Source organism: Vicugna pacos, chromosome 6 (assembly GCF_048564905.1).
Source record: "Vicugna pacos chromosome 6, VicPac4, whole genome shotgun sequence".
Classification (NCBI taxonomy): Eukaryota; Metazoa; Chordata; class Mammalia; order Artiodactyla; family Camelidae; genus Vicugna; species Vicugna pacos.
This window is the reverse complement of record NC_132992.1, coordinates 3,429,157-3,451,270: the sequence shown is the minus strand read 5'-3', so window position 1 is coordinate 3,451,270 and position 22,114 is coordinate 3,429,157. Positions and strand designations below refer to the sequence as shown.

The window sequence follows — 22,114 nt, the reverse complement described above, 5'->3', positions numbered from 1 at the left end:
AGATTTCTCGATCCCTGCCATTAACTCACCGTGTCATTTTGGGCAGGTCACCCACCAGCCCAGGGTCTCAATTTCCTTATTTGCCTCATTTGAGGGTTAAGATAATTCTCAAGGCCCCTTGCCTCTCCCACCTTCCACCGCCCTGATAGCACCAGAGTCCGAGGCTGGCACTTGCCCTGTGGTGTTCCCCAGAACTGTCCCCTGACCTTGGGGATTCACCACTAATGCTGGGATCTGAGAAGAGCTAAGGCCTGGGCCCCTCCAGGGAAGGACAAGCCACACCCCCAGGGTCAGGATTCACCCATCACCCCCAGCTTCTGTCCTGCCAACCTGAGACACTCTATGTCCCCCTGGGAGCGTCAGAGGTTCAAAGGGAGGTCAGCTTGGAACAGCGGTATCTTAAGATACAATACGGCTGTGATATCAGAGCGAGCAGGAAGAGTTGCAAAATGCCACATTGAGGGTTTTTAGTGTATTTTAGGGCCTCAGACTCTCTTTCCAAATCAATATTCATGGGGATAGGCATGCCATTTATTTGCATATGTAGATTGTTGCTCATCCACTGCAGGATAAAAAAGTTTCGGGGTGTTTTTATTTATTGTATTTATTTTAAGCTTGGATGATAAACCAGTCAAGTCTGGCTGGGGAAGGGCAGCTTCCAAGGGCAGCAGTGGGTTTTAAATAATCTGTGCTCTGAGGAAAGGTGGGTCCTAGATACACAGGAGTGAGTCACCCTGACCCTGACTAAACAGCAGAATTAATTCCAGGTCAGCCCTTCCCAGGTCATCCCATGAAGCCCTCTCCACGGGAAGCCTGGCCATGTCCCGTGGCCCCACACAAGCCTCTGGGAAACCAAGCCCACCACTGTCGCTCCAGGTCACCAATGAGAGGCAGACACAGGTTCAGGGTGTGACTCTGGGCAAGCCACTTGAGCCCCCATTCTGAGCACAATAACCTGCTTTGCCAAGTTGTTGTAAAATACACACTAGTTATAGAGATGCGTGGTGGTGATGGTCACACAACATGATGAAGCAAATACCGGTGAAATGTACATTTCAAAACAGTTAAGATGGGAAGTTTTACGGTATGTGTATTTTACCACAAGAAAAATAAAAATTTTAAAACCCCCAAAACTTGAAAATAAATGCACCAAAAAAGCGCCTGCTAAAATGTGAAGCCTTAATGAAGGTAGCCATCGTTAAGGCATCTTCTCTCCTGGGGTAACTGGCAACACCTCCCCGGAGCCTTCGGGGAAGGCTCCATTCCCTGCCACTGCCAGCCAAAGCCGCCTGAGGCTCTGAGAACCGTCATCCTGCTCTTTCCTGGCTTCACTCCTCTTCTCTGCACCAAGTGACACTTTACTCCACCAGAACGCTGTGAGTCCACCGTGAGAATCTCAGAGGCTCCCGAATTACTCCAAAGTCCTTATACTCACATCAAAGTGCCCTGAAACCTGGTGAGGGTCTGTAGGGAGGGAGGCAGTGAAGCCTTGTAGGAAGTTCAGGGGGCTCTGCTGACCTGGATGGAATCCAGATGCTGCCAACACCCAGTGGGACCTTGCCTGCTCTATCTCTCTGAGCCTCAGCCTTCTCATCTGCACAATGGAGCGAATACTATTCCACCTACCTCTTGGTGCACAACAAACGCTCAAAACATGGTGTCTCGTATTAGGATTGCAGAGCAGTTAGCCGCAGTTCCAGCATTAACTCTCCCACACCGCTAGGGGCGCTGTCTCTAAGCACACAGCAGCTGTTCTCAAGCAGGGGTTCCTTAGGCAGGTAAGTACTGATGTGTTTTCCTTTCGGTGACCGAGCGCTCCCACTCAGTCCCTACCAGCTTTGCGTCAGCATCTGTGGTTGCGCTAGAACTGAACAGAGCCCCTTTAATTGTGAGCTAATGAAAAAAGGCGGCAGCCTCACGCACAAATGCTTTTGTGCCAAGTGCTGGCCAGATGACCCTTCAGCATGTTGTAGGAACAAAGGTTTCACAGTGGTTCCAGCTAAGAAGAGCGGTAGGAGAGTTGAGGTCACCACAGAGCTCATGTAGCAAGAGGTAATTTAGTCTTAGCGCAGCGGCGTCTATTACAGTAAATTAATATTGTTAATCTGAACGTTATTGGCTCTGTAGTCTATATTTATAAACTTATCTGGGCCCTAAGATTGTGTATGAGTTATAAGCATAAGTTGATTATGCCTGGTTTTGTATTTATCTTTTTAAATATTATTATATTAATAATTTCAGACAATATTGGAGATCTGTGGGAAGAATTTTCCCCCTTTAAAATGGAACCATCTATACATTTTTCAAGTTTTAAAACCACTGGTATATAGATAAACAAGTTTATACTCTACAGTACAGGGAAATATATGCAAGATCTTGTAGTAGCTCACAGTGAAAAAGAATATGAAAATGAATATATGTATATTCATGTATGACTGAAGCATTGTGCTGTACACCAGAAATTGACACAACATTGTAAACTGACTATAACTCAATAAAATTAAAAATAATAATAATAATAATAAAACCATCAGTCTAAAATTTAATGCAGAGACCAACCTGGGGTGTAGCTAGAGTCCCTAAAAATCAGGTTCATTGTCCATTTTCTTCTACAGTGGATGGGAAGAGGGGAAGCTGGGCAGAGAAGCAACTGTAATAGGCGAAGGTTAAGTGATTTGCCCAAGGTCATTCATAGGTCAGTCTCCGCACTCAGGATTCCTACCTTGGATGTCAGGGAAGTCTCTGGAATCTTCAGTAAATTCCCTCCTCCTTTACTCCCGAAACCTCTTATTCCACTTTGACTGAACAATAAAGGCTAATAAAGAAGAGGCTTTCTCTGCATCCCAGCTCCTCTCCCTCCCGCCTCAGCGGAAATTGCATCCAAGTCCTGAGGAAAGGTGGACTCCTCTCCCAACTCCAGGTGGAGGCTCATGGAGGTTCCCAGCACAAAGTGGTCCAAGATTGTCCAGAAGAAAAGATTTCCTGTCTACTATGAAGGGTCCATGGGTATAGCGTGAAGAGGGTTCTACCCACAGATCTCTGCAGAGCCCACCCCTTTCCCACCTCTGCCACCAGCATCACCAATAGGTAGACACTGAGCCCAGCCTGGTGCTGGCTCCTGGGGAGAAGGCATAAGTCAGTTTCAAGGAGCTGGTCTGTTAGGGAGGTGAGGCCCACACAGACAGAGCCCAGGTGACAGAGAACCAGCTAGCAGGAAATCAAGAGCTCGGCTGTGCAGTGGAGAGGAGGGAGATGGAGGAACTCAGAAGGAAGGTAGATCAATGAGTGGTGGCTGAGATGGAGGCCCCCTAGCGGGTGGCAGACCGGAGCTGAGCTATGAAGGCTGAGTGGGACCTGGCTGAGTGGAGGGAAGTGGTCATTTCAGCCAATGGCAACAGCTGTGAGAAGGCGACTGTGTCCCTGAGACAGTGAAGAAGCTGAAGATGAGCAGCCGTCACCTCCTACTAAACTCCCCTGCTTCTCCCCACTGCCGCCTTCCCGCTCATCCTTGGACTTACCACGGCAGTTCTCACCTCAGGGCCTTTGCACCTGCTATTCTTGCTGCCCGATGCCCCCCACCCCCAGATATTCCCACAGCATCCTTCCTCTCAGTCTCTGCTCAAATGTCACCATCAGGGAGGCCTTCCCTGACCACTCTGTGTAAAACAGCAGCAGCCTATCACCATATATATCTCTTTACCTTGCTGTTTTTCTTCATTGCAGCAAGTGCAAAGTATATCATATCATGTGTTCATTTTTTACCACCTGTCTCCCCTCGCTTCAGTGCAAGCTCCCTGTAGGCAAGGGCTTTGTTTTGTCCCCTGCTCTATCGAGCATGTGCTCAGTGATCAGTATTTACAGAATGAATAAATGAATGAATGAGAGGAAAGAAGAATGCTATCAAGAATGGAGACATAGCTCCTGGAGGGAGCAGAGACCTCCAACAGACCACCTTCCTGTTGATATGTCAGAGACACAGAGACACAGACAGGGGTGGTGGCAGGGCAGGGTGGATGGATACGAAGGATCGCATGGTCGTAAAGGAAGGGCAGAGGAGTTCAGGAAACCTGGCTCAGATCCAGGTTCAGATCAATCGGAACCTCAGCGTAATAGAGGAAGGTCTTCAGGAAAGAGTCGTGGTAAATATCAGTGTTTAAGAAGTCCCCAGTATACAAAAAGGGTCTGAGTCTCACTAGAGACAGGAGACAGAAGGAGGTAGGGGACACAGCACGTAGGGAAAAGAGACTGGGAGAACAGGGCACCTACAGGGTCGGGAGGATGTCGGGAAGATGTATGAAACGCAGCACAGAGGAAAGAACTTGACCTTGCCCTCGCTCTGCCTCCCGCTGCCAAGTGAGCCTGGCACGTCATTTAACCTCTCCCAGCCTCCGTATTCTCATCTGCAAAATGAGGACAATAATCCTGACCTCACAGGGTAGTTGCAAGGTTGAGTCAAAACGGTTCCTAAAAATCACCCGAAGTAGTGCCTGGCTTGCAGCCTGCAGGCATTCACCAAATTGAGTCCCTTCTCCAAATTGAGATTAAGGAAAAAAGGTGAAGATTAACTGGCTTTTCAGCGGGGAGGGTATAGCTCAGTGGTACAGAGCGTGCTTAGCATGCATGAGGTCATGGGTTCAATCCCCAGCACCTCCATTAAATAGATAAATAAACCTAATTACCTCCCCTGCCCCACGGACAAAAAATTTTTTTTTTAACTTTTAAAAAGGTTAACTGGCTTTTCAGGTAAATAACCTTATTTAGCCATTCCTGTAATTGTTAACTCAGTAAATACTCACTGAAGTGCCACATGTTTGCAGGTCACCACACTGGATACAAAGGATCCACCCCGACCCCATCTCCGGTCACAGTGGTCTTACATCCAATTGGGAAGATGAGGAATGTTCCAACAAAATGCTGAACAATGACTCCAGAGCATGTTACTAAGTACCGAATCTGTGGTGTAGGCATTGATTGCTACAGAAGTTCAGGGGAAGGAGAGATCGATGCTTCGAGATCACCATGGGCTCCTGTGGTCAGGGAAGGTCTAATGAGGATGTAGCTCTAACACAGAGAGGGTGAAGAAAAGGGTGGTTTGGCTTAAACACAGAGAAAGGCAGAACTTGAAGCAGAGTCAGACGTAGTACTGAGTCCTGGCAGGTAAGGATGGGGGGAAAGGATGCAGGCAGGTTGTAGAGACTACCAGATGTCCATTTGAGGGACTTGAGCTTCATGCAGGGAGTAGTGTGGGGAAAAAAAAAGGTAACAAATGGATGTTTTAGGATGATCTGAAGGAGGGAGGTATGAGAGGCTGGGGAATGGCAGCTCACGCAACGTAATGTGTCTGCAGTAAAGATTCTAGACTTATTGCCACCTCTGCACTAGAATTACAGATGACCCTATTTGCAAGCCCCAAAGACAGCTCCTGTAGGACAAGTATGTCCCCATGACCCCCAGGCACTGTCCACCTGGGGCTGGGAGATCAGAGCAGGAGGTGGAAAGAGCCTGAACAAAGGGCATGTCTCATGCCAGGAAGGACTCGTACTCAAGAAACACGATGAAGACAAAACAAAGTCAATGCTTGAATACTGAGAATAGAGGGAGGAGGTGGGCGTCAGAAGTGTAGCTAAGGTTTCGAGCCCAAGCATCTGGGAAGACAGTGCTGCCAACAACAAAAATGAAGAATCCAGAAGGGCAGGTGGCTTGAGAGGTGGGAAGAAATTCGATTTCATTTTAGGTGGTGTATAGATTTTATCATGGCAGCCAGACATCCTAATAATAATAATAATAATAATAATAATAATAATAATAATAATAATAATAATATCTAATCAGCAACTGAAATGTAGTATGAAAGATGGAGATTGAGTGATGTTTGAATCATCCAGGAGTGGAAACCGGGAATGCCAAGACTGGTAAAGAAGCCACTGTGATGTGCCTCTCAGAACGGCAACTGACTATATTTGGACTGTCAAAGACATTGTTTGTAGAAATAAGATCTCATTCTGGGCTAACAATCCCATTTCACCACTGAGAAAAGGAAAGCAAGAGGCAGCAAGGTGTGCAGAAGGAGCTTATAACCCATCTACACTAAGATGCTGGAGTTCCAGTATGCACTATGAACCACCTCCTCCAGGAAGTCTTCCCTAACTGCTGTGGCTCCCACTGAAGTCATGCTCCTCCTACCATGGTTGGTCTGCAAATCATAATTATTTATTCACTCTCTGGTTCCGTTCTCTGATTATTTGATAGTCTATGTGGTCTAGTCCTCACACATCTTCTGCACTAGATTACAATTCTTTGAGGGCAGAGATCAAATCTTCTACTCTGCATACTAATCAAGTGCAATTATTGGGTTAATTCAGATTTATCTTCCAAATAAATCCTCATTGCACAGATGAGCAAACTGAGGCACAAAGAAGTGAAATACTTAGCTTGGGGGTCAGTCACAGGGCTGAAAAGGAGTAGAGAGCATTGAAACTCAGGTCTTAAACTCCTTTCTTTTTTCCAAAAGCATCCTAATTTTTTCCCTTTCTCAGGCCCAGCACATAAATCAAGATTATCCTAGGCCAAGTATGAAGGTGTCCTTCCCTTGCCTGTGGCTGGGTCATGCCTGAACACGTGACTCACAATTTCAGCCAATGAGACACAAGGGAAAGTCCACTGAGGGGCTTCTGGTAACGGCTCGCTTCCTGGCTTCTCTGCCTCTGCATATTATTCTAAGGGTGCAATGCCTGGAACTGTTGCAGCCATCTTGTGACCTTGAGACCAAGAAAAAGATGAAAAGAATCTGGATCTTGGATGATGCCGTCAAACCACCATAAGAACCAAGCTTGGGGCAGGTAGCCCACACCTGTTGTAATGGGAGGTACTAACTGCCTTATTGTTTCAGCCAGTGGAGTTCAGGTTTTCTGCTACTTGCAGCTCTGACTGATACCCATTCCAGTCAAGGGCTCTTGTCACCACAAGTGCCTGAGGCAAGCATTATGGGAGATACAGAACATGTACAAGTCCTGGTCCCTGCCCTCACTGTGCCTTTCCCAAGACTGGACACTCAATAAGTTGATTAACTGATTCTGCCTTTGCCCACCAGTTACAGGCAATATATTCCCTGAAGGCATCTTCCTTCCCTTTACTCAGCCTCACTGATTATCTCAAAGTTTCAGCCTCACATGACTGTAGTCTCAACCAACCGGGTTCTTCCCCATCGCCTCCCCCAACCTCTAAGGATCAAGCTAAAAGCAAGGGACTTGCACTTGCCCAGGGAGACCATCAGCCAAACTCCGCACTCCTAAATATTTGTTCTTTGAAATGTCTTTCTCAATTAGATCTCACCCAAATGTTTGAGAGTCAGGCTGAATTCCAACTTCCTGCTCCAGAACAGACATGTTGAGCCTACATAATTACTGCAGCCAGCTTTATTTGCTATAAAAACATGGATTTTTGCTCCTTCTCGACTGTAAAATAATCAATAAATAGAATCCAGATGAAAAATGCCAGCATTTAGGAGAACAACTCTTTTATGGTTCTTTTCTTTTGGGCCTAATTAACACATAGGGGATAAAATGTGCTGTTATATTTCCCCAACCAGCTAAGGCGAAACACAAACTCTCCTTTCCTCCTGCTGAGATGCAGCTTCACACCAGAAATACAGGTGAAACAGACGGACACTTTCAAAACATTCTGAATTGTTCCACAAACAGAGCTGTAAACCTGTGAGGTGGACTTCCTCCAACCCCCCCACCGTTCACATTGGCTGTTCAATTTTTTCCTCTGTCCCCTAAGAACACAGTTGCATAGCTGCTGTCAAATGAAACATAGTTCCGTTAGCAGGAGAAGCAATCTCTCTCTGACTTTCTTTCTTTTAAAAGAAGACATGCCTTTTTGGACAATGACCACCCAGGCCATGAAAGTTTCATGAGGGGCTCTTGGAGTGGATGACACCTTTTCAATTATAACGCTTTTATAATAAACCCCCACAGAGCCACAGGGCATGGAGTCTACATCCAACACATGACACCTATTTATTCTGTAATTATATTGCAATATATTCTCTCTGTGTGTGTACTGATGAAGATAAAATATTCTTTTAATTCTGCGGCTTCCTGGGGGGCTGGGGGGAGAGGATCATACACAGGCAAATCCTGGGAGTTCCTAGAGCTAAATTACAGCCTTTGTTCCAGGATCCCTCATTGCATAATCTCAAGAAAATCACTCACTTTTCCTTGTTCTACCACAGTGGTTCTCTCAGTGTGGTCCTGGGGCCAAGAGCATCAGCCTCACCTGGGAACTTGTTAAAAATTCAAATTACTGGGCCTGCTGCAGACCCACTCACCGAATCAAAAACTCTGGGTGGGGGGGGGGGGACGACACAGCAATCTGTGTTTAAACAAGCCTTCCACATTGAAGTCTGAGAAGCACTCGTCTACAAAACAGAAAGGTAAGAGCACCAGTGTAAATGGAATCAGGGATGGAGGACACCTGGGCTTTTTTCTCAATAGCTGTCGCAATCTGCAGAGTCAGGGCTCCATTTACCCATCTGTACAATGGGGCTACGGAGTTTCACCAAGAAGCCGTGGATGCTGGAATTTAAGAGGTACGTGCTTACCCAGCACCAGTCTCTATGGATACCTAGCAAGATCACAGTTGCCAATACTCACCAGCTCCCTCCCGCCATACTCTGACTGGCAGAAGCTCTGCAGAGCAGTCTTCAATGCCATAGCTAAGGTCATCATTGCAGCTGCCTCTGGGTTACCCTTGGCAACCAGATGCTAGGGTCATGGAAGCCCACAGAATCTCTAAACTTCATAGCCGGTAGCTTCAAGCCTTTTTAACCTCAGAGCCTTGAACCACTAGAGGGGAGGCTCAGGACTGTTTCTGTTATATTGTCCCGATTCAGCACTTCTTCAGACCTCTTTTGTGTACTTACTTCCACTCCACAATTGGACTTAAAGCCTGTGGAGGATGACACCTAGCATGTCAGCATCCTGAGGTCTGGGACTCTGTCTGACTGCCTCATGCCTGTCTCCCCAAGGCCTAGACCAGTGCCTGGCCCAAAGCAGAAGCTCGAGAACTGTCTGTTGACAAAATATTCCTAGCACAGTAAATGCCCTGCCCAGAGTAAATCCAGTAGTAAGCCCCAAACCTTCATGTATCTAAATTCTAAAAGTTATGGTTGAGGGGATGGGGGTATATCGCTCAGCGGTAGAGTGTGTGCATAGCACACACAAGGTCCTGGGTTCAATCCCCAACAATTCCGTTAAAAAAATAAAGAAATAAAAGTTATGGTTGGGAAAGGGCAAAGAAATATTTGAAAGCCACGGAACAAGAAGAGGGAAGAGGAGAAGCAAAAGCCTGAATATCTCCCAGCTGGAGCTCATGTGGTGCTGACCTCCCAGACAATTGCTCACCCTGGGTCTAGAGCTGGAAGACCTCTGGGCCAGGCTCTGAGCTTCAGTTCTTTTTTATTTTTTTTTAATTGAAGTATAGTCAGTTTACAATGTTGTGTCAATTTCTGTTGCACAGCCTAATATTTCAGCCATACATATACATACATGTACTCCTTTTCGTATTCTTTCTCATTATAGGTTCCTACAAGATACTGAATATATTTGCCTGCTGGGTTTGAGTTCTAAGCAGCTGGTCTTCTAACTGCCCTAGTGCTTCTCACTCAAAGGCTAAATTCTCATTGGTCCTGACTCTGCTGTCCTTGGACCAGCCACATAACCGGTGGTGAGCTTTCCTACCACCCTCTTAGTGACTCAAGCCTTGTGCCCACGATCCTCTCTCAGTCAGAAACCTACCCAAGAGCCAATTCCAAATCCTCGCTTCTCCAGGAACTATCCCTAACCCTGCCCCGTCTGAATATGGTTTGACTTGAGAAGCCAATGCACCCTTGGCTGCAAAACAGTGGCTGCTCTTTCCCTGTGGGTTGCACTTTATGGGTGGGGGCTGAGTCTTTAGAGCTCTCTTTACTTCCAGACTTCAGATCAGGCAAGGAATAGTTTGCAACAAACTCTCACCTAAATGATTTACCCTGGGAAATGATCACAGCACAGCACCTACCAAGAGGCCAGTCAGTCCTCTACATCTGATTTCAAACCCACCCAGTCCTGCAGCCTGCAAAGTGCGTACAGCCGCCTGGCTGGGAACACTTGCCACATGCTGAGAAAGTGGTTAGGACAGCAAAGAGTACTAGAAAAAGCCCTGAACTAGGAGTCCGGAGACCTGGTTTACATTCTCTTCCACTCCTAAACAGCTCTAAGCGAATCCTTTCACTTCCCTGGGTCTCCACCTGCTGTTCTGTGAGATAGATGGGAGTAAGCGGTGGAGACTGCAGTCGTGGACCCTGAATTGCCAGCGGCTTGAACAACATGTGAGCAACGGAGAGAGCTGGTGCGTGGTGCGCACCAAGGAAAACCCGCCAAAGGAGCTGAGGATGGAGTGCTCGTAGATGGTTCACTCAACGCCCTCCCGGGACCCCGCCTAAACGGCAGGGGTCAAGGGCCGAGGGACCCTCTCCACAAAGCCCCCATCTCTCGGTCCCACTAAACCTTCTCTAAACCTTTTAAGAGAACCTCTCCAACAGCACTCCAACAAAGAGGGCTGCGAAGCCGGGGTCTCGCTGGCTCTGCGGAAGCCGCTTGGGGCTGAGAATCCGGCCTCCCGGACTTCATGAGCAAGAGGACGCGCGTCCCCGGCAGGCCGCGAAAGCCCCGGCCAACCTTCGCTCGCCACCACCTGGCCGGGGCATTAACCCCTGCTTTCCCGGCAGAGGGCGGAAGGGGCGCTGATGCCCCGACAAGAGTACCTTGGTCACAGCGAGCTAAGAACGGCCGGAAGCCCAAACGACCCAAAGACCTCCTCCAACCTGCTGGAGGCCCTGCTCTCTGTGTTCCTGGGGGAGTGGGGACGGAGCGGGAGATCCTGACGCGAAGCCACTCTGAAATATTTCTCTAGGGAACACGACCACATAAGAGGGCGTCAGACCGGCCTCGCAGCGTGGGCTAGCGGGGACGGATCCCGAGAAGCGGCGACCAAAGGATGGAGCCGGGGAGTCTAGGTCCGGGATTAAAAGCCAGAGCTCAGGGGCTCGGGGAATGGTCAAACTGAGGCTCTGCGCTCCTAGGTTTCGGTCGGGTGAGAGCTCCGTCCCTCTCACGGACCTTGCCCCCGCGACGAAGGATTTTGCACGTTTTAGTCGTATTTTTTTCTAACATATTAGCAAAATAAACCCAGTCCAGGAGGAAAGCGGCTGTGCTTCACGGCTCCAAGGGGCCGCAACCACCAACCACTCCCCGACCTCCAACACCTCCAACACCACCGCCCAAGGGTGGGCGAGAAGTTGGGAACTTCGGGACCGCGCTCCAGGAGCGCACTGGAAGTGAGTCGCTCCTCTTAACTTCGGGAGCAGAGGTCGCCGCCGAGGGCTGGAGGGACGTCCGGGGAGTCGACCCAAATGTCGGGAGTCCCGGACTTCCCTGAGGAGAGTCGGGGCGACGAGATGAGAAAGGAAGTACGTTCCCGCTTCCAAAAAGCAAAAGTGCGCACGGCACCGGCCGGGGCTCGGCGGCGGCGAGGCGCACCGCTGGCCACCGCGGGAGACCTGGCCGCGCCCCGCAGTCTCTGCGGCCGGACCTGGCGCGCCCGGGGCGGCTCGGGGCGGCTCGAGGGTGCGAGTCCCCAGGCTGAGGGGCGGGCGCCCTCCCTGAGACTGCCGCGCCGCGCCGCTGCGCTCGGGTCTTCCCCCGCCGCGGGCGCTGCGTCCCGACTGCGGCCAGAGAGCCCTCGCCTGCCCACGCCGAGGCGCCCCACGTCCGGCCCGGACCCCCTCGCGTTCTCCCGGCGCTCACCTCCTCCTCCCGCGCCAAACTCGGTTTCCGCTGCCCAGACCCCGGCAGGGCAGCGGGGATCCACGGAACCGGTGGAAAGTTAGTCGCGGGGGTGCAAAGCCCCCTCCCCGGGATCAGAACCCCCGACCCCCGTCTCCCTGAGCCCCTCAGTGCTCCAGGGCTCGGCGTCCTCGCCGTCCCCGCCCAGCCACCTACCTGCTTCGCGAGCGGCACGCCCGGGGCTCAGCCGGCCGGTCGCAGTCCTGTGGTCCGGAGCCCGAGCCGCGCCGGAGCGGCGGGCAGCCCAGAGCCGGGCGGCGGGCGGCGGGCACCGCGAGCGAGCGAGCGAGCCGGCGGGCGGCTGGAGCCGCGGAAGCTGCTGCCGCCGCCGCCGCCGAGCCAGCAGCCCCCACCCGCTCCGTCCCTCAGTCCCTCCCTCTCTCGGTCCCTCCCAGCCTCCCTCCTCCCTGCTCGCAGCTCCCTCCCTCCATCCCCCACCCCCCACCCCGGCTTTTTTTTTCCTTCTCCCTCTTCGGTCCTTTCAGACCCTGCTCGCTCGCTCGCTCGCTCGCTCGCTCGCTCGCTCTTTTTCCTATCTTTCAGTCCCTCTCTCCAGCTTTCCTTTGGTTTCTTTTTTCTCCAAGTCAACCTTTCCCAGCGTCTCTTGTCACCTCCCTAACGTTCTTTCACTCGTTTCTCTCTGTTTCCTCTTTTTTGTCTCTAGCCCCCTCTCTTTGCTATTTTTCTCCTCCTTACAACCTTTTTCTTTTCTTTTCTTTTCTTTTTTAATTTGTTTTTGTTGTCGTTTTTTCTCCTCCTTTTAACCTTTTCCCGTCTCTGCTCTGCTCTCGCATCCCTGCTCCTTCCGATGGGTGAGAGCGGCCCGAGTACAGCCTCCTTCCTTCTGCTCCTGCTCCGGATGGGGGATCCCCGACAGCGGTCAAGGGGGCAAGGGGAGCCCCGGGGATGTGCTGGTAACAGGCTGAGGAGGGACAGAGAGGGATGGGCCGGGGCTGGAGACGAAGTCTTGGGAAACAGTTGGACAGGGGAGAAAGGCAAGAAAGCCAAGAACTCAGAATGTCAGTGCCCTGGGGCAGTGGGGCTGAGCCGTGCCTGGTAAGATGAGGAAACTGAGGCTCAGAGAGAAGACAGCAAGGACTTGCCTTGCTGAGGTCTACTCAGAGGCAGGGCCTAGACCATCACTGTTCTGGAAGCCTGGGAAGGGCTCCTCTGCTACCCTGGAAATTCCAGGTGCCGGGGGCCCATCCACTTCTTCCAGCCTCTCTGCCTGGCCCAAGTCCCAAGCCCCCAAGGCCACTGGGAGGAAGTCTTCTCCCTCCCACAGCACCTTAGGCCACTTACACTACCCCACAATGTTCCTAGAAGGGGGCTGAGCCAGGAAGAGGGGGAGGATCTGGCTTGGAAGTGACAAAGGGGCTTACTGACTACTCCTGCTTATCAAGGATGGAGTAGCAGCAGGGAGCTTTGCTTATGTGGTTTGTCTCCTTTTCTCCTTGAACTACAAGAGCAGGAAGGCCCAGACTTGGGTAAAGGTGTGTACACACCTCAAGAGAATAAAACTTCTGCGAATAAAGCAGATATGTTATCTGAGGCTTTGGGAAATGCATGTCTGCACATGTGTCTGAGCACCCAGCCTTCTCTGGTCAGCCATTGATAACGGACTTCATTCCGGGTCTGATGGGGCAAGTCCCACCCCTAGAAGCTTTTCCTGGCACTTCCCTGTTCCAGCCCAGAATCCATTCTGCAGCCCTGCTTCGTCAAGACAGGATCATGATTCTCCTAGTTTCATCCCTAACTGCTGAAACCAGAGTTTGTCCCCCTTCAGCACTGTCCCCTTGGTACCAACTAGAAACAGAATCTCTATCCAACCCCTGAGTAGAAGCCTACCTTGGGATATTGGCAAAACCCCATGCAAATATCACATAGAGTTCCCTGCCTTGGGGACATCAAATCGAATCAATAAACCCATGCCTGGCCCTCTGCTGTTCACACCACACAATCAGAAGAAGCATCTTGTCTGGGCTAGGACTATGTTGAAGCCAGTGAGACACACCTAGGGCACAAAATTCAAGAAGGCACTCACTCTCTGGGTCATGCAGTCAAATCTTAGGGCTGTCACCAACCAGCTGTGTCACCTTGGTCCATCACTGCCCCTCCCTGGCCTTCTGTTTTTCCACCTGACTATGAAGAGTTTGAAATGGATGTTCTCTAAGGGTTTCTCCAGCTCTGAGGAACTGTCATTTTGGGGTATCGGAGATGCCAAAGGTTAAGAGAATGGGTTCTAACTTTCTGGGTTTGTATTCCTGCTCCACCACATTAACTGTGACACTGGACAGCCACTTAACCTCTTTAACCTCAGTTTCCCTTTGAGTAAAATGAGAATGATAGCGGCACTGTGAGAAATAAACCAAACACTGCACACAGTAGCACTTGAGAACTGTTAGCAACTAATACTATACAAGGTAGGTTTTTGAATATCTTTTCTACGTCTCTACAATTCCCTTTTGGATTATAAGTTGCAACTTCCACCTTCTCAAACATCAGTTCTAACAGGTTCTTCATGGATAACCATTCCACCCTCCTCAATGAGCAAATGCATGGGAAGCAGCCCACTGGGCCAGCTCGCTCCCACTCACTCCCACACTGCCAGGTGTGAACTGCAGGTCCGGGGGTGGCCGGCCCCCTACACTCTGGGCTGAAGATTGCCTGGTTTTCCGCCATACTCTAAAAAGCCACACGGATCTATAAAGCTGCACCTTCTCCACCCAGCTGGCAGACCGCCAAGGACACATGTCCCAACAGAGCCAGGAACACTTTTAGCAAACATCTCTGAGGGTCGGCTCGGGGTCACGCTGGAACCGGCCATCCATCATTCATTTGCCAGTCCCCGAGAGCCCGCTTATAGGAAGCACTGCTTCACACATCCTATTGCTGTATAATGTTCAACCCCACTGCAACAAGTTTATTTTGGAAGTTATGAAACATCTAGGACCAGGATACTCATCTGAAGGCATAATCTGAGACAAAAGTCCACTATTTTAAGTTATAAGCCTTGCTCTGTAAAAGCTTACACTCTAACTGGGGCAAGAAGACGTTAAAACAGAGGAGTCCTGGAAGTATCTGCCTGAGTTCAAATACTGGCCCCATCACTTGTTAGCTATGTGACCTTGAGCAGGTTACCTCATTTCTCTATGCCTCAGGGTTCTCATCTGCAAAATGGGAAGGATAATGAGGTATGCGCTATTATTGTCCCCATCTTACAGAGGAGGAAACCAAGGCTCAGAGAGAATAAGGGTCACACAGACAGTACATAGAGCTTCAGAGTGTCTCTTCTCCAGTGAGATGGCGTCTGAAGCCCCGATCCATCTCCAGCTCTACACACATCAGCTGGACAGGGATGGGAGGTGAGGAGGCCAAACTCTGGTGACCAAGGTCAGAGGACCACCTCCTTCTCTGAAGTCAATTGTCAGAAGGCTAGGACGATGGAAAGAATGTCCAGGCTCAGATCGGGGGCGGGGGGGGGGGCGTCCACACATTTCTCTTGCTCAAGTGTGCAGGAAATTCCATCTGTTTTCCTTCCCTCGCCTTCCTTTCCTTGCACGGGGATCGCCTTTCCCCCTCCCTCTTCCTTCAGAGCTCAGGCTCAAAGCCCTGGGACAAGCATCCAGCGCACACACCAGAGATGGCTGGAATCTGCTGAGTGGTGGAGAGATTTTGGCACTCGTAGGATCTTATCAGCTCCTCAAGTGAAACCTGACATATTACAGCACTTGAGAAATTGTCTATCTTCCCATCAGACTCTGAGGGATTTGGGGTCTTACTCAGCCTTCACGTCTATTACAAAGCCTCTCATCGGGCCTTGCGTTGTAAAAAGAATAAGTAAAATGCTTACAATGTATTAATAAGGTCTGTACGTGGTCTCATTTAGAACTGTCAACAATGCTGTACAGCAGGCATTATTATCCCCCTCTCAAAAAGGGGAAACTGAGGGTCCAAGAGGGTAACTTTCCCCAGGCCACACAGCTAGAAAGTGACAAAACTCGAGTTTGAACTCAAGCCTGTTCAAAACTCTTTTCTTAAAGTTCTAGTGTTTCTCACTGCAGGACTGGGGCCAGGGGAAGACGAGCAAACCACCAAGTCTACACTTTCACAGCCCTGAGAAAGCGCAGCCTTTGGATACTTCCAAAGAACTGTGTGGGGGACTGCCGGATCCTCGCGTCCTAGCCACTGACAAGGTGCAAAGAAGAAACGGCGGAGCAGGCAGGATCAAAGGGAACTCACCAGCGTTCCATCTGCTCCCATAACACACGCTGACACAGTCCGCCCAGCACATCCTCAGATGTGCCCATGCACAACAATCCTGCCCAGCACACACATTTCTAAGAGAGAACAACCCAACACACCTACGTATACACCCACACAACCCCAACCGCCTGCCTGCGCATATAATACAACTCCTGCACTTGCTAAAAACAGGGGAGGAGGTAGAGAATCAGGAGAAACTCAAGTGGAATGACTCTTTTCACGAGCTTTTTATGAACCCACAACCACCAATCGAAGTCTTGATTAACTTGGTAGTATTTATTAGATCATGTTCAATATTTAATAACTTTGAATATGGATTGAATATTTAATGAGACTGGCTGAGATCTATTTACGCATAAACGTCAGAAGTGCCAATTGCTTTGAATTGGGAATTGAGTTTGTGACTCATTCTCAGAGGCTAGTGCTGGAGACCTCAGAATTCTGCATTTTCATGGGTTTATTTAAATTATAGGTTATCATCTTGACGTTATTACACTCCTATTTGTTATGATGCTCCACTGTTAGAGATTATTATGCAGCCCCAAGAAATGTGGCATTTGGACACTGAATTTCCTTGCATCCAGGCAAACTCAGATTGGGTCTCTTGTCCTCTTTCTTTCATGTTTACCGGGAAAAGAAACCAAATAGGACGCTGTGAAATGCATCTTGTCTTAAGCCCTTAGTCCCTCCACAGGCGCAAGACGACCTGGAAGCGATTTATGTGGCATACTTTGTCCAAGACCAATTTGTCCGAGAGAGGGAACCCTGCTTTGTGCACTGGAGACAAACAACATGAATCTCTGAATCTCTTTTTCCCAAAATAAGAGAATCAGATGCAAAACGAAGCTTTCTGAGGCATGGCGGTTCATGAAAATCCTTGGAGGATTTGAGATTCTGGAAATCAATGAATGAACTTAGCACATCCATATGTGCAGATTTTTCGTAAGTTACAGCTATATCACTGGTGCTATCTGGAGTAATAAGTAGTTATAAGATGTGGTTTGTTAGGGGCCAAAGTTAAATCACTGGAAATAGTCCTTATGTCACAGCAGTCTGCAGCCCAGCGGGATATAAACTGCTTACTTACAAAAGAGAGCAAATGCATTCTCCATCTAATAACTCATCTCACCCACACACCTTTGTCGTATTCTGATTTGCTTTGATTTGGGGTCCAGAACAAATGTACATAAAGGCTGCCAGAAGAACAGTAACAACAGTAAAACCATCTGGTGGAGAAAAACCACTAGCTGAAGTCAGTGTCATCATACTTCTTGGTAACCAGTGTTTTAATTTTATTTGTAACAGATAACTGGGAAGAGTACACCTCTAACCACGTACCTCTCTCCCCATCTTCAGTAATCTGCCAACCTTTACATCCTACTTGATAGCCACACCCGTTTTTTCACAGCAACCTGAATCCCATCGAGCCACGTTTGGAGGGTTGAAGAACTCAAGTTTATTACACCGGCAAGCCCAGGGGAGTTAACACTCCAAGCTCTGGACCCGGTCTGTAGGTTTACACAGGCTTTTATAGGGTATTAGGTTGCCACTGAGTTCATGTCATATGCAAATGAGGTGTTAGAAATGGACCAATCAGCTTTTGGGAACCAACGGACTTTTAGGGGTAAGTTTCATTTTCCTAGAAGCAAGCCGTTTTACAGAAGCACTAAAGCAGGAAGGCAATGGCCCTGCCTGGGAGGTCTTGCTGGTCCCTTTGTGGGTTTTGCCCCCTCAGTTTACCTACATGTCCTGAATTCAACACAGTGTTCTGAGCCCCCTGATTGTACTCCTGCTGTTCTCAGAGCCTGAATGTCTTTCCCATTTTCTCCCAAGCTTGGCAAACTCCAGTCTCATCATTTAAAAGTCTGCTTGTTGACACGGCCTTCCATGGCCCCCTCACCCTACCTGTTTACTTACTTCAGTTAGCACCTTTATCACTGTCATTTGACTGTAGTGAATTGGATGGTAAATTTCATAAAGTCATTTCAATATGTCCACTGTCCGGCACAGTGCTGAGCCATGCTGGCTGGCTGGATGGACAGTAGGACCTGGATGGAAGCTTGGATGGGTAGATGGATGATTGGACTTGGATATAAAGGCACATGATTTTTACCTGTGACTTTTTATCCTTTGGCTTGAGTTGAGCAGGGGGTTGGTGTAGGAACCATCTTACTTTCCAGGAAGCTCATAATGCCACTCATTCTTAGGTTCAAGTCAAAGCTCAAAGAGATTAGCCACTCTTTTCGTTTTACAGATAAAGTCATTACCATCATGTTTTCATTCAACAAACAAACAATGTACCAGGCTCTCCATTCACTGCTTTGAGTCACAGCCCAATTCCTGAATCAACCTAAGAGGATTTCTAGGAGCACACAGGGTCTAGGAGCAGCCTCTTTTCTCCAGTACTGTTGCCAGTCTCCCTGCAGCAAGCAAGAGACTTTGGGGGAAGCAGATGAAGGAGGGGGTCTGGGATTCCTTCCCAGTGGAATTAAATTGGCAATCCTTAGCTTTGTATAAGTGCCTCGGATGCTTTGCGGAAGCAGGAAAGGTATCAGCTCAACTCTTCCACATAAAACAAGCTGCCCTCCTCCTCCTCAGCTTCCTTGACACCACTCCCTGCTCTGTACTTGATCCTTCAGCAACGCTGAAATGTTTGTGGGCCCTGTGTCCAGTAGGACATAAGCCCACATGGGAAGGGACTTTGCTTTGTTTGTCGCCATATATCCAGCACCTAGAACAATGCCTGGAACATAATAGGCCATCGATGAATGCTGATGAGATGAGTTAATGAATGAGATGTCATACTTGTATCTTTGCTAGTGATGTCTCCTCTGTTTGGAATGCCCTTCCATCTTTCTTCAGCCTAACTCACTCATCCCACAAGGCAACTCGGGCATAGTCTCCCCTAGGAAGTCTTCTTTGAAGAGCCTGGGCAGGACGGAACACGCTTCCTCTGGTTTTCCTGGCACCCACTGCATAGATCCCCCCCCTTATCACTGTCCTCAGCATACTGCATTTATCCGGGATGTGTCTGCTTTCCACACTGGACTTTGAGATCGTGAAGACAGGAACCCTAGGCTATTCATCTTCGTACCCTCAGCACCTTGGCAAAGTGTCTAGAATGCAGAAAGCACTCTATAAAGATTTGTCAGGTTGAACTAAACAAACCCAAGTGGCTGCAGATTGGGTCATACCAAATGTGATGGCTGATTTATTGGGTCATTTGGCAAATACTGATTGAGTGCCTCCGATGTGCCAAGCACGATCTAGGTACTGGAGAGCCAGCACTGAGCCAAACAGACAAAAATAATGATGATGATAGCACTTGTCAATTAGCCACAACCCAGATATTTTACTGGGCTAGTTAAGTGGTGTGTAGAGTCAATACGAAGCCTGTTTTAAAATTCAGCTTTACCATAATATTATTTAAGTTTAGGCAGGAAATTCAGGTCCTCATAACTCAATGGTCTCTCTTTCCTGGGCTTCAGGGTCCCCAGCCATATAATGAATACATTCTGTGGTCTCCCATGAGATACTCTGATATACGTTTATACAGGGCCCTCTGTAATTCCTTGCACGTTTTTAAACCTCAATAATTTGCCTAGAAACGCTTTGCAAATAGCATTAAGTATTTCAGGGCTTAGAAAAGGCTTCACAATTGCACAAAATGCGTTTGTATTTAAGATCCCTCGGTAAATAAAAAATTAAAGTCCAATCAGCTTTCAGTTCAGTGGAAATTCAATTTGCCTTTAAATGCCATTCATGAATTTCTTTGATCAAACCCACTTACATTTAACAAATTTTTATTGAGTCCTTCTATTGTGTCAGGCACTGTAATAGGCGCTAAAGAAAACCAAGATTAATAAGACGTGATCTTGACCTTTACTGAGCTTCCCAGTTTAGTGGGAAAGGCTGAAACACACTTACCTCCTGTAACATGTGAGACAGAGACATTCTGCAACAGAGACAGGTCTGCACAAGGTGCTACAAGAGCATGGAGGACAAACGTAATGCATCTTGCTTGCGGAGGTATCAGGGAAGACTTGACAGAAGTGGTGATGCCTGAGCTGAGCCTCAGTCCGTGAGTAGAGTCTCATAAACAGCGAGACGCAGGGAAAGGACAGGCTAGAGAGAGAAGTGATATGGGCACAGCGATCGGAGGCATACGGCACAGTCATGAAGGATACTTGTCACCGGCAGCTGGAGCAAACATCACTGCAGGGGAAAGGAGAGAAAAAGGTGAGACAGGTGAGCTGGGCTCTGATTTGGACTGATAGCAAGTTAGAATCTTATTCTGAAGATAATGGAGACTATTGTTAAAGCTTAAAGTGTTTAAAACTATATGATGCCTTTACATACATATTATACATGTTATAAAGACATATAGCATAATATTCTGTCACCAAAAAAGTGAATAAAGACCAATACTATCTGCCTTTTGTGGAGCGTTTACCGTGTGTCAGGGAGCGCTGTGCTAAGCACCTGATAAGCATTGTCACATTTTCTCTCCACAACAACCCCGAGATGTAGGAACCATAACGCCCACTTTACAGATGTGGCAATAGAAGTTCTGAGTGGTTAAGCCTCCCAGCTAATGTGTAGCAGAGCTAGAACTTGAACGCAGATGGATCTGACCTCAAAGCCCATGATTTTAACTTCTAGGCTGTGGCTGCAACCTGTACAATTTAAAAAATCAGGAATGAGGGGTTTACATAAAATTATCTTTTTATCTTTAGTATATATCAAAAAAAAAAGTTGACATGCATCAGTAATGAGATTTCTGGGAACAAATCTTACAGAAATCATCAGAAATTCACCCAAATACGCATGCACAACGATGATTATTGCAATGTTATTTATAAAAGAGAAAAAAGATGGAAGTGACCTAGGAACCCAACATTAGGGACAGGATTCACGGTAAAACCACAGAGTATTATATGACCATTAAAATCACGATGGCATAGGATAGAAAATTGTGTGTATATGTAGACAAAGTCTAAACTGTGTTAAGAAAAAATGCACAGTAAAACAAAAACAAAGTGGAAAAGGCACACGTCAAAATGTAATTAACCAGCAGCCTCCATCAGGAGGTTAGGATTGTTTCCTCCTACACATTCTAAATTTTCTACATTTGAGTGCCTCATTCTTGAAATCAGGGAGAAAAAAAAACAAACTGAAAAAAAATATCCATCCTGTGTCTTGATTAGTCATGTCAGCTGGGTCAGCCCAGGCAGTAAGTGTTATGAGAGATGTCACAGCCACGTCACCTCCCTGTCAGTTGATCCCAGGATGTGTAGAGATCAAAACTTTGAGCTGCTGTCCTGGGCGTTAACATGCAAGGGTCTGAATTCAAATCATTCCATTCAAAGAGTCAAAGAATGCAGAATCACTCATCTTGAAATCAAACGTGTAACTGGCAATGTTCTTGCAATTTGCTTAACACATCTGTTAAATAGTCTTATGTTTGTTCTTTAGCCCGACCGTGTTAATTCTTCAGAAGAGGTAGAGGAGAAAGAGGAGAAAACAAATCCAGAAACTTGGGGCCCAACCTGGGAGACGAACCATCTGGTTAAGTGCTGAAACTTACTCTAAGATTGGTGGGCTCTCCCAGAGGAATTAGAGTTAAAGCTAATAACCCAATTTGGAATAATTTAAAGCTCTTTTTAAGGAAGTTTTTGACTCAATTGGGCTCATTATGCATGGGTTTAATGTGTAACAATTTGTTCTTGAAAGCTAACATTATTGTTGGCAATAAAGATAGGAGGTGGAAATAAGTTTCCAATACGGAAAGCAGATTTATTTCTCGTTTCATATGGACTTGTTCGGGGTCTCTGCTTATGAATCACACTGGGCTCCGTGCAGTAAGAGGCTGTCCGTGCGGTTGGTTATGATAAATGGCCTGTAATTGTGAATCTGCTATTGGTTTTCAATATTGAATTTATCATTCTGTCCTCTTAACA

General features: G+C 48.0%; 1 protein-coding gene across 1 annotated transcript in view; it reads right to left on the bottom strand.

Moving 5' to 3' along the window:
- MEGF11 (multiple EGF like domains 11) overlaps positions 1-12,234 on the bottom strand; it is a 332,515-nt gene extending 320,281 nt beyond the window's left edge. The window contains exon 1 of the mRNA XM_072962208.1: positions 12,045-12,234. The gene's annotated coding sequence lies outside the window, so the exon portion shown is untranslated. The remainder of the gene's footprint in view (positions 1-12,044) is intronic.
- Between the last annotated feature and the right edge of the window lie 9,880 nt (positions 12,235-22,114).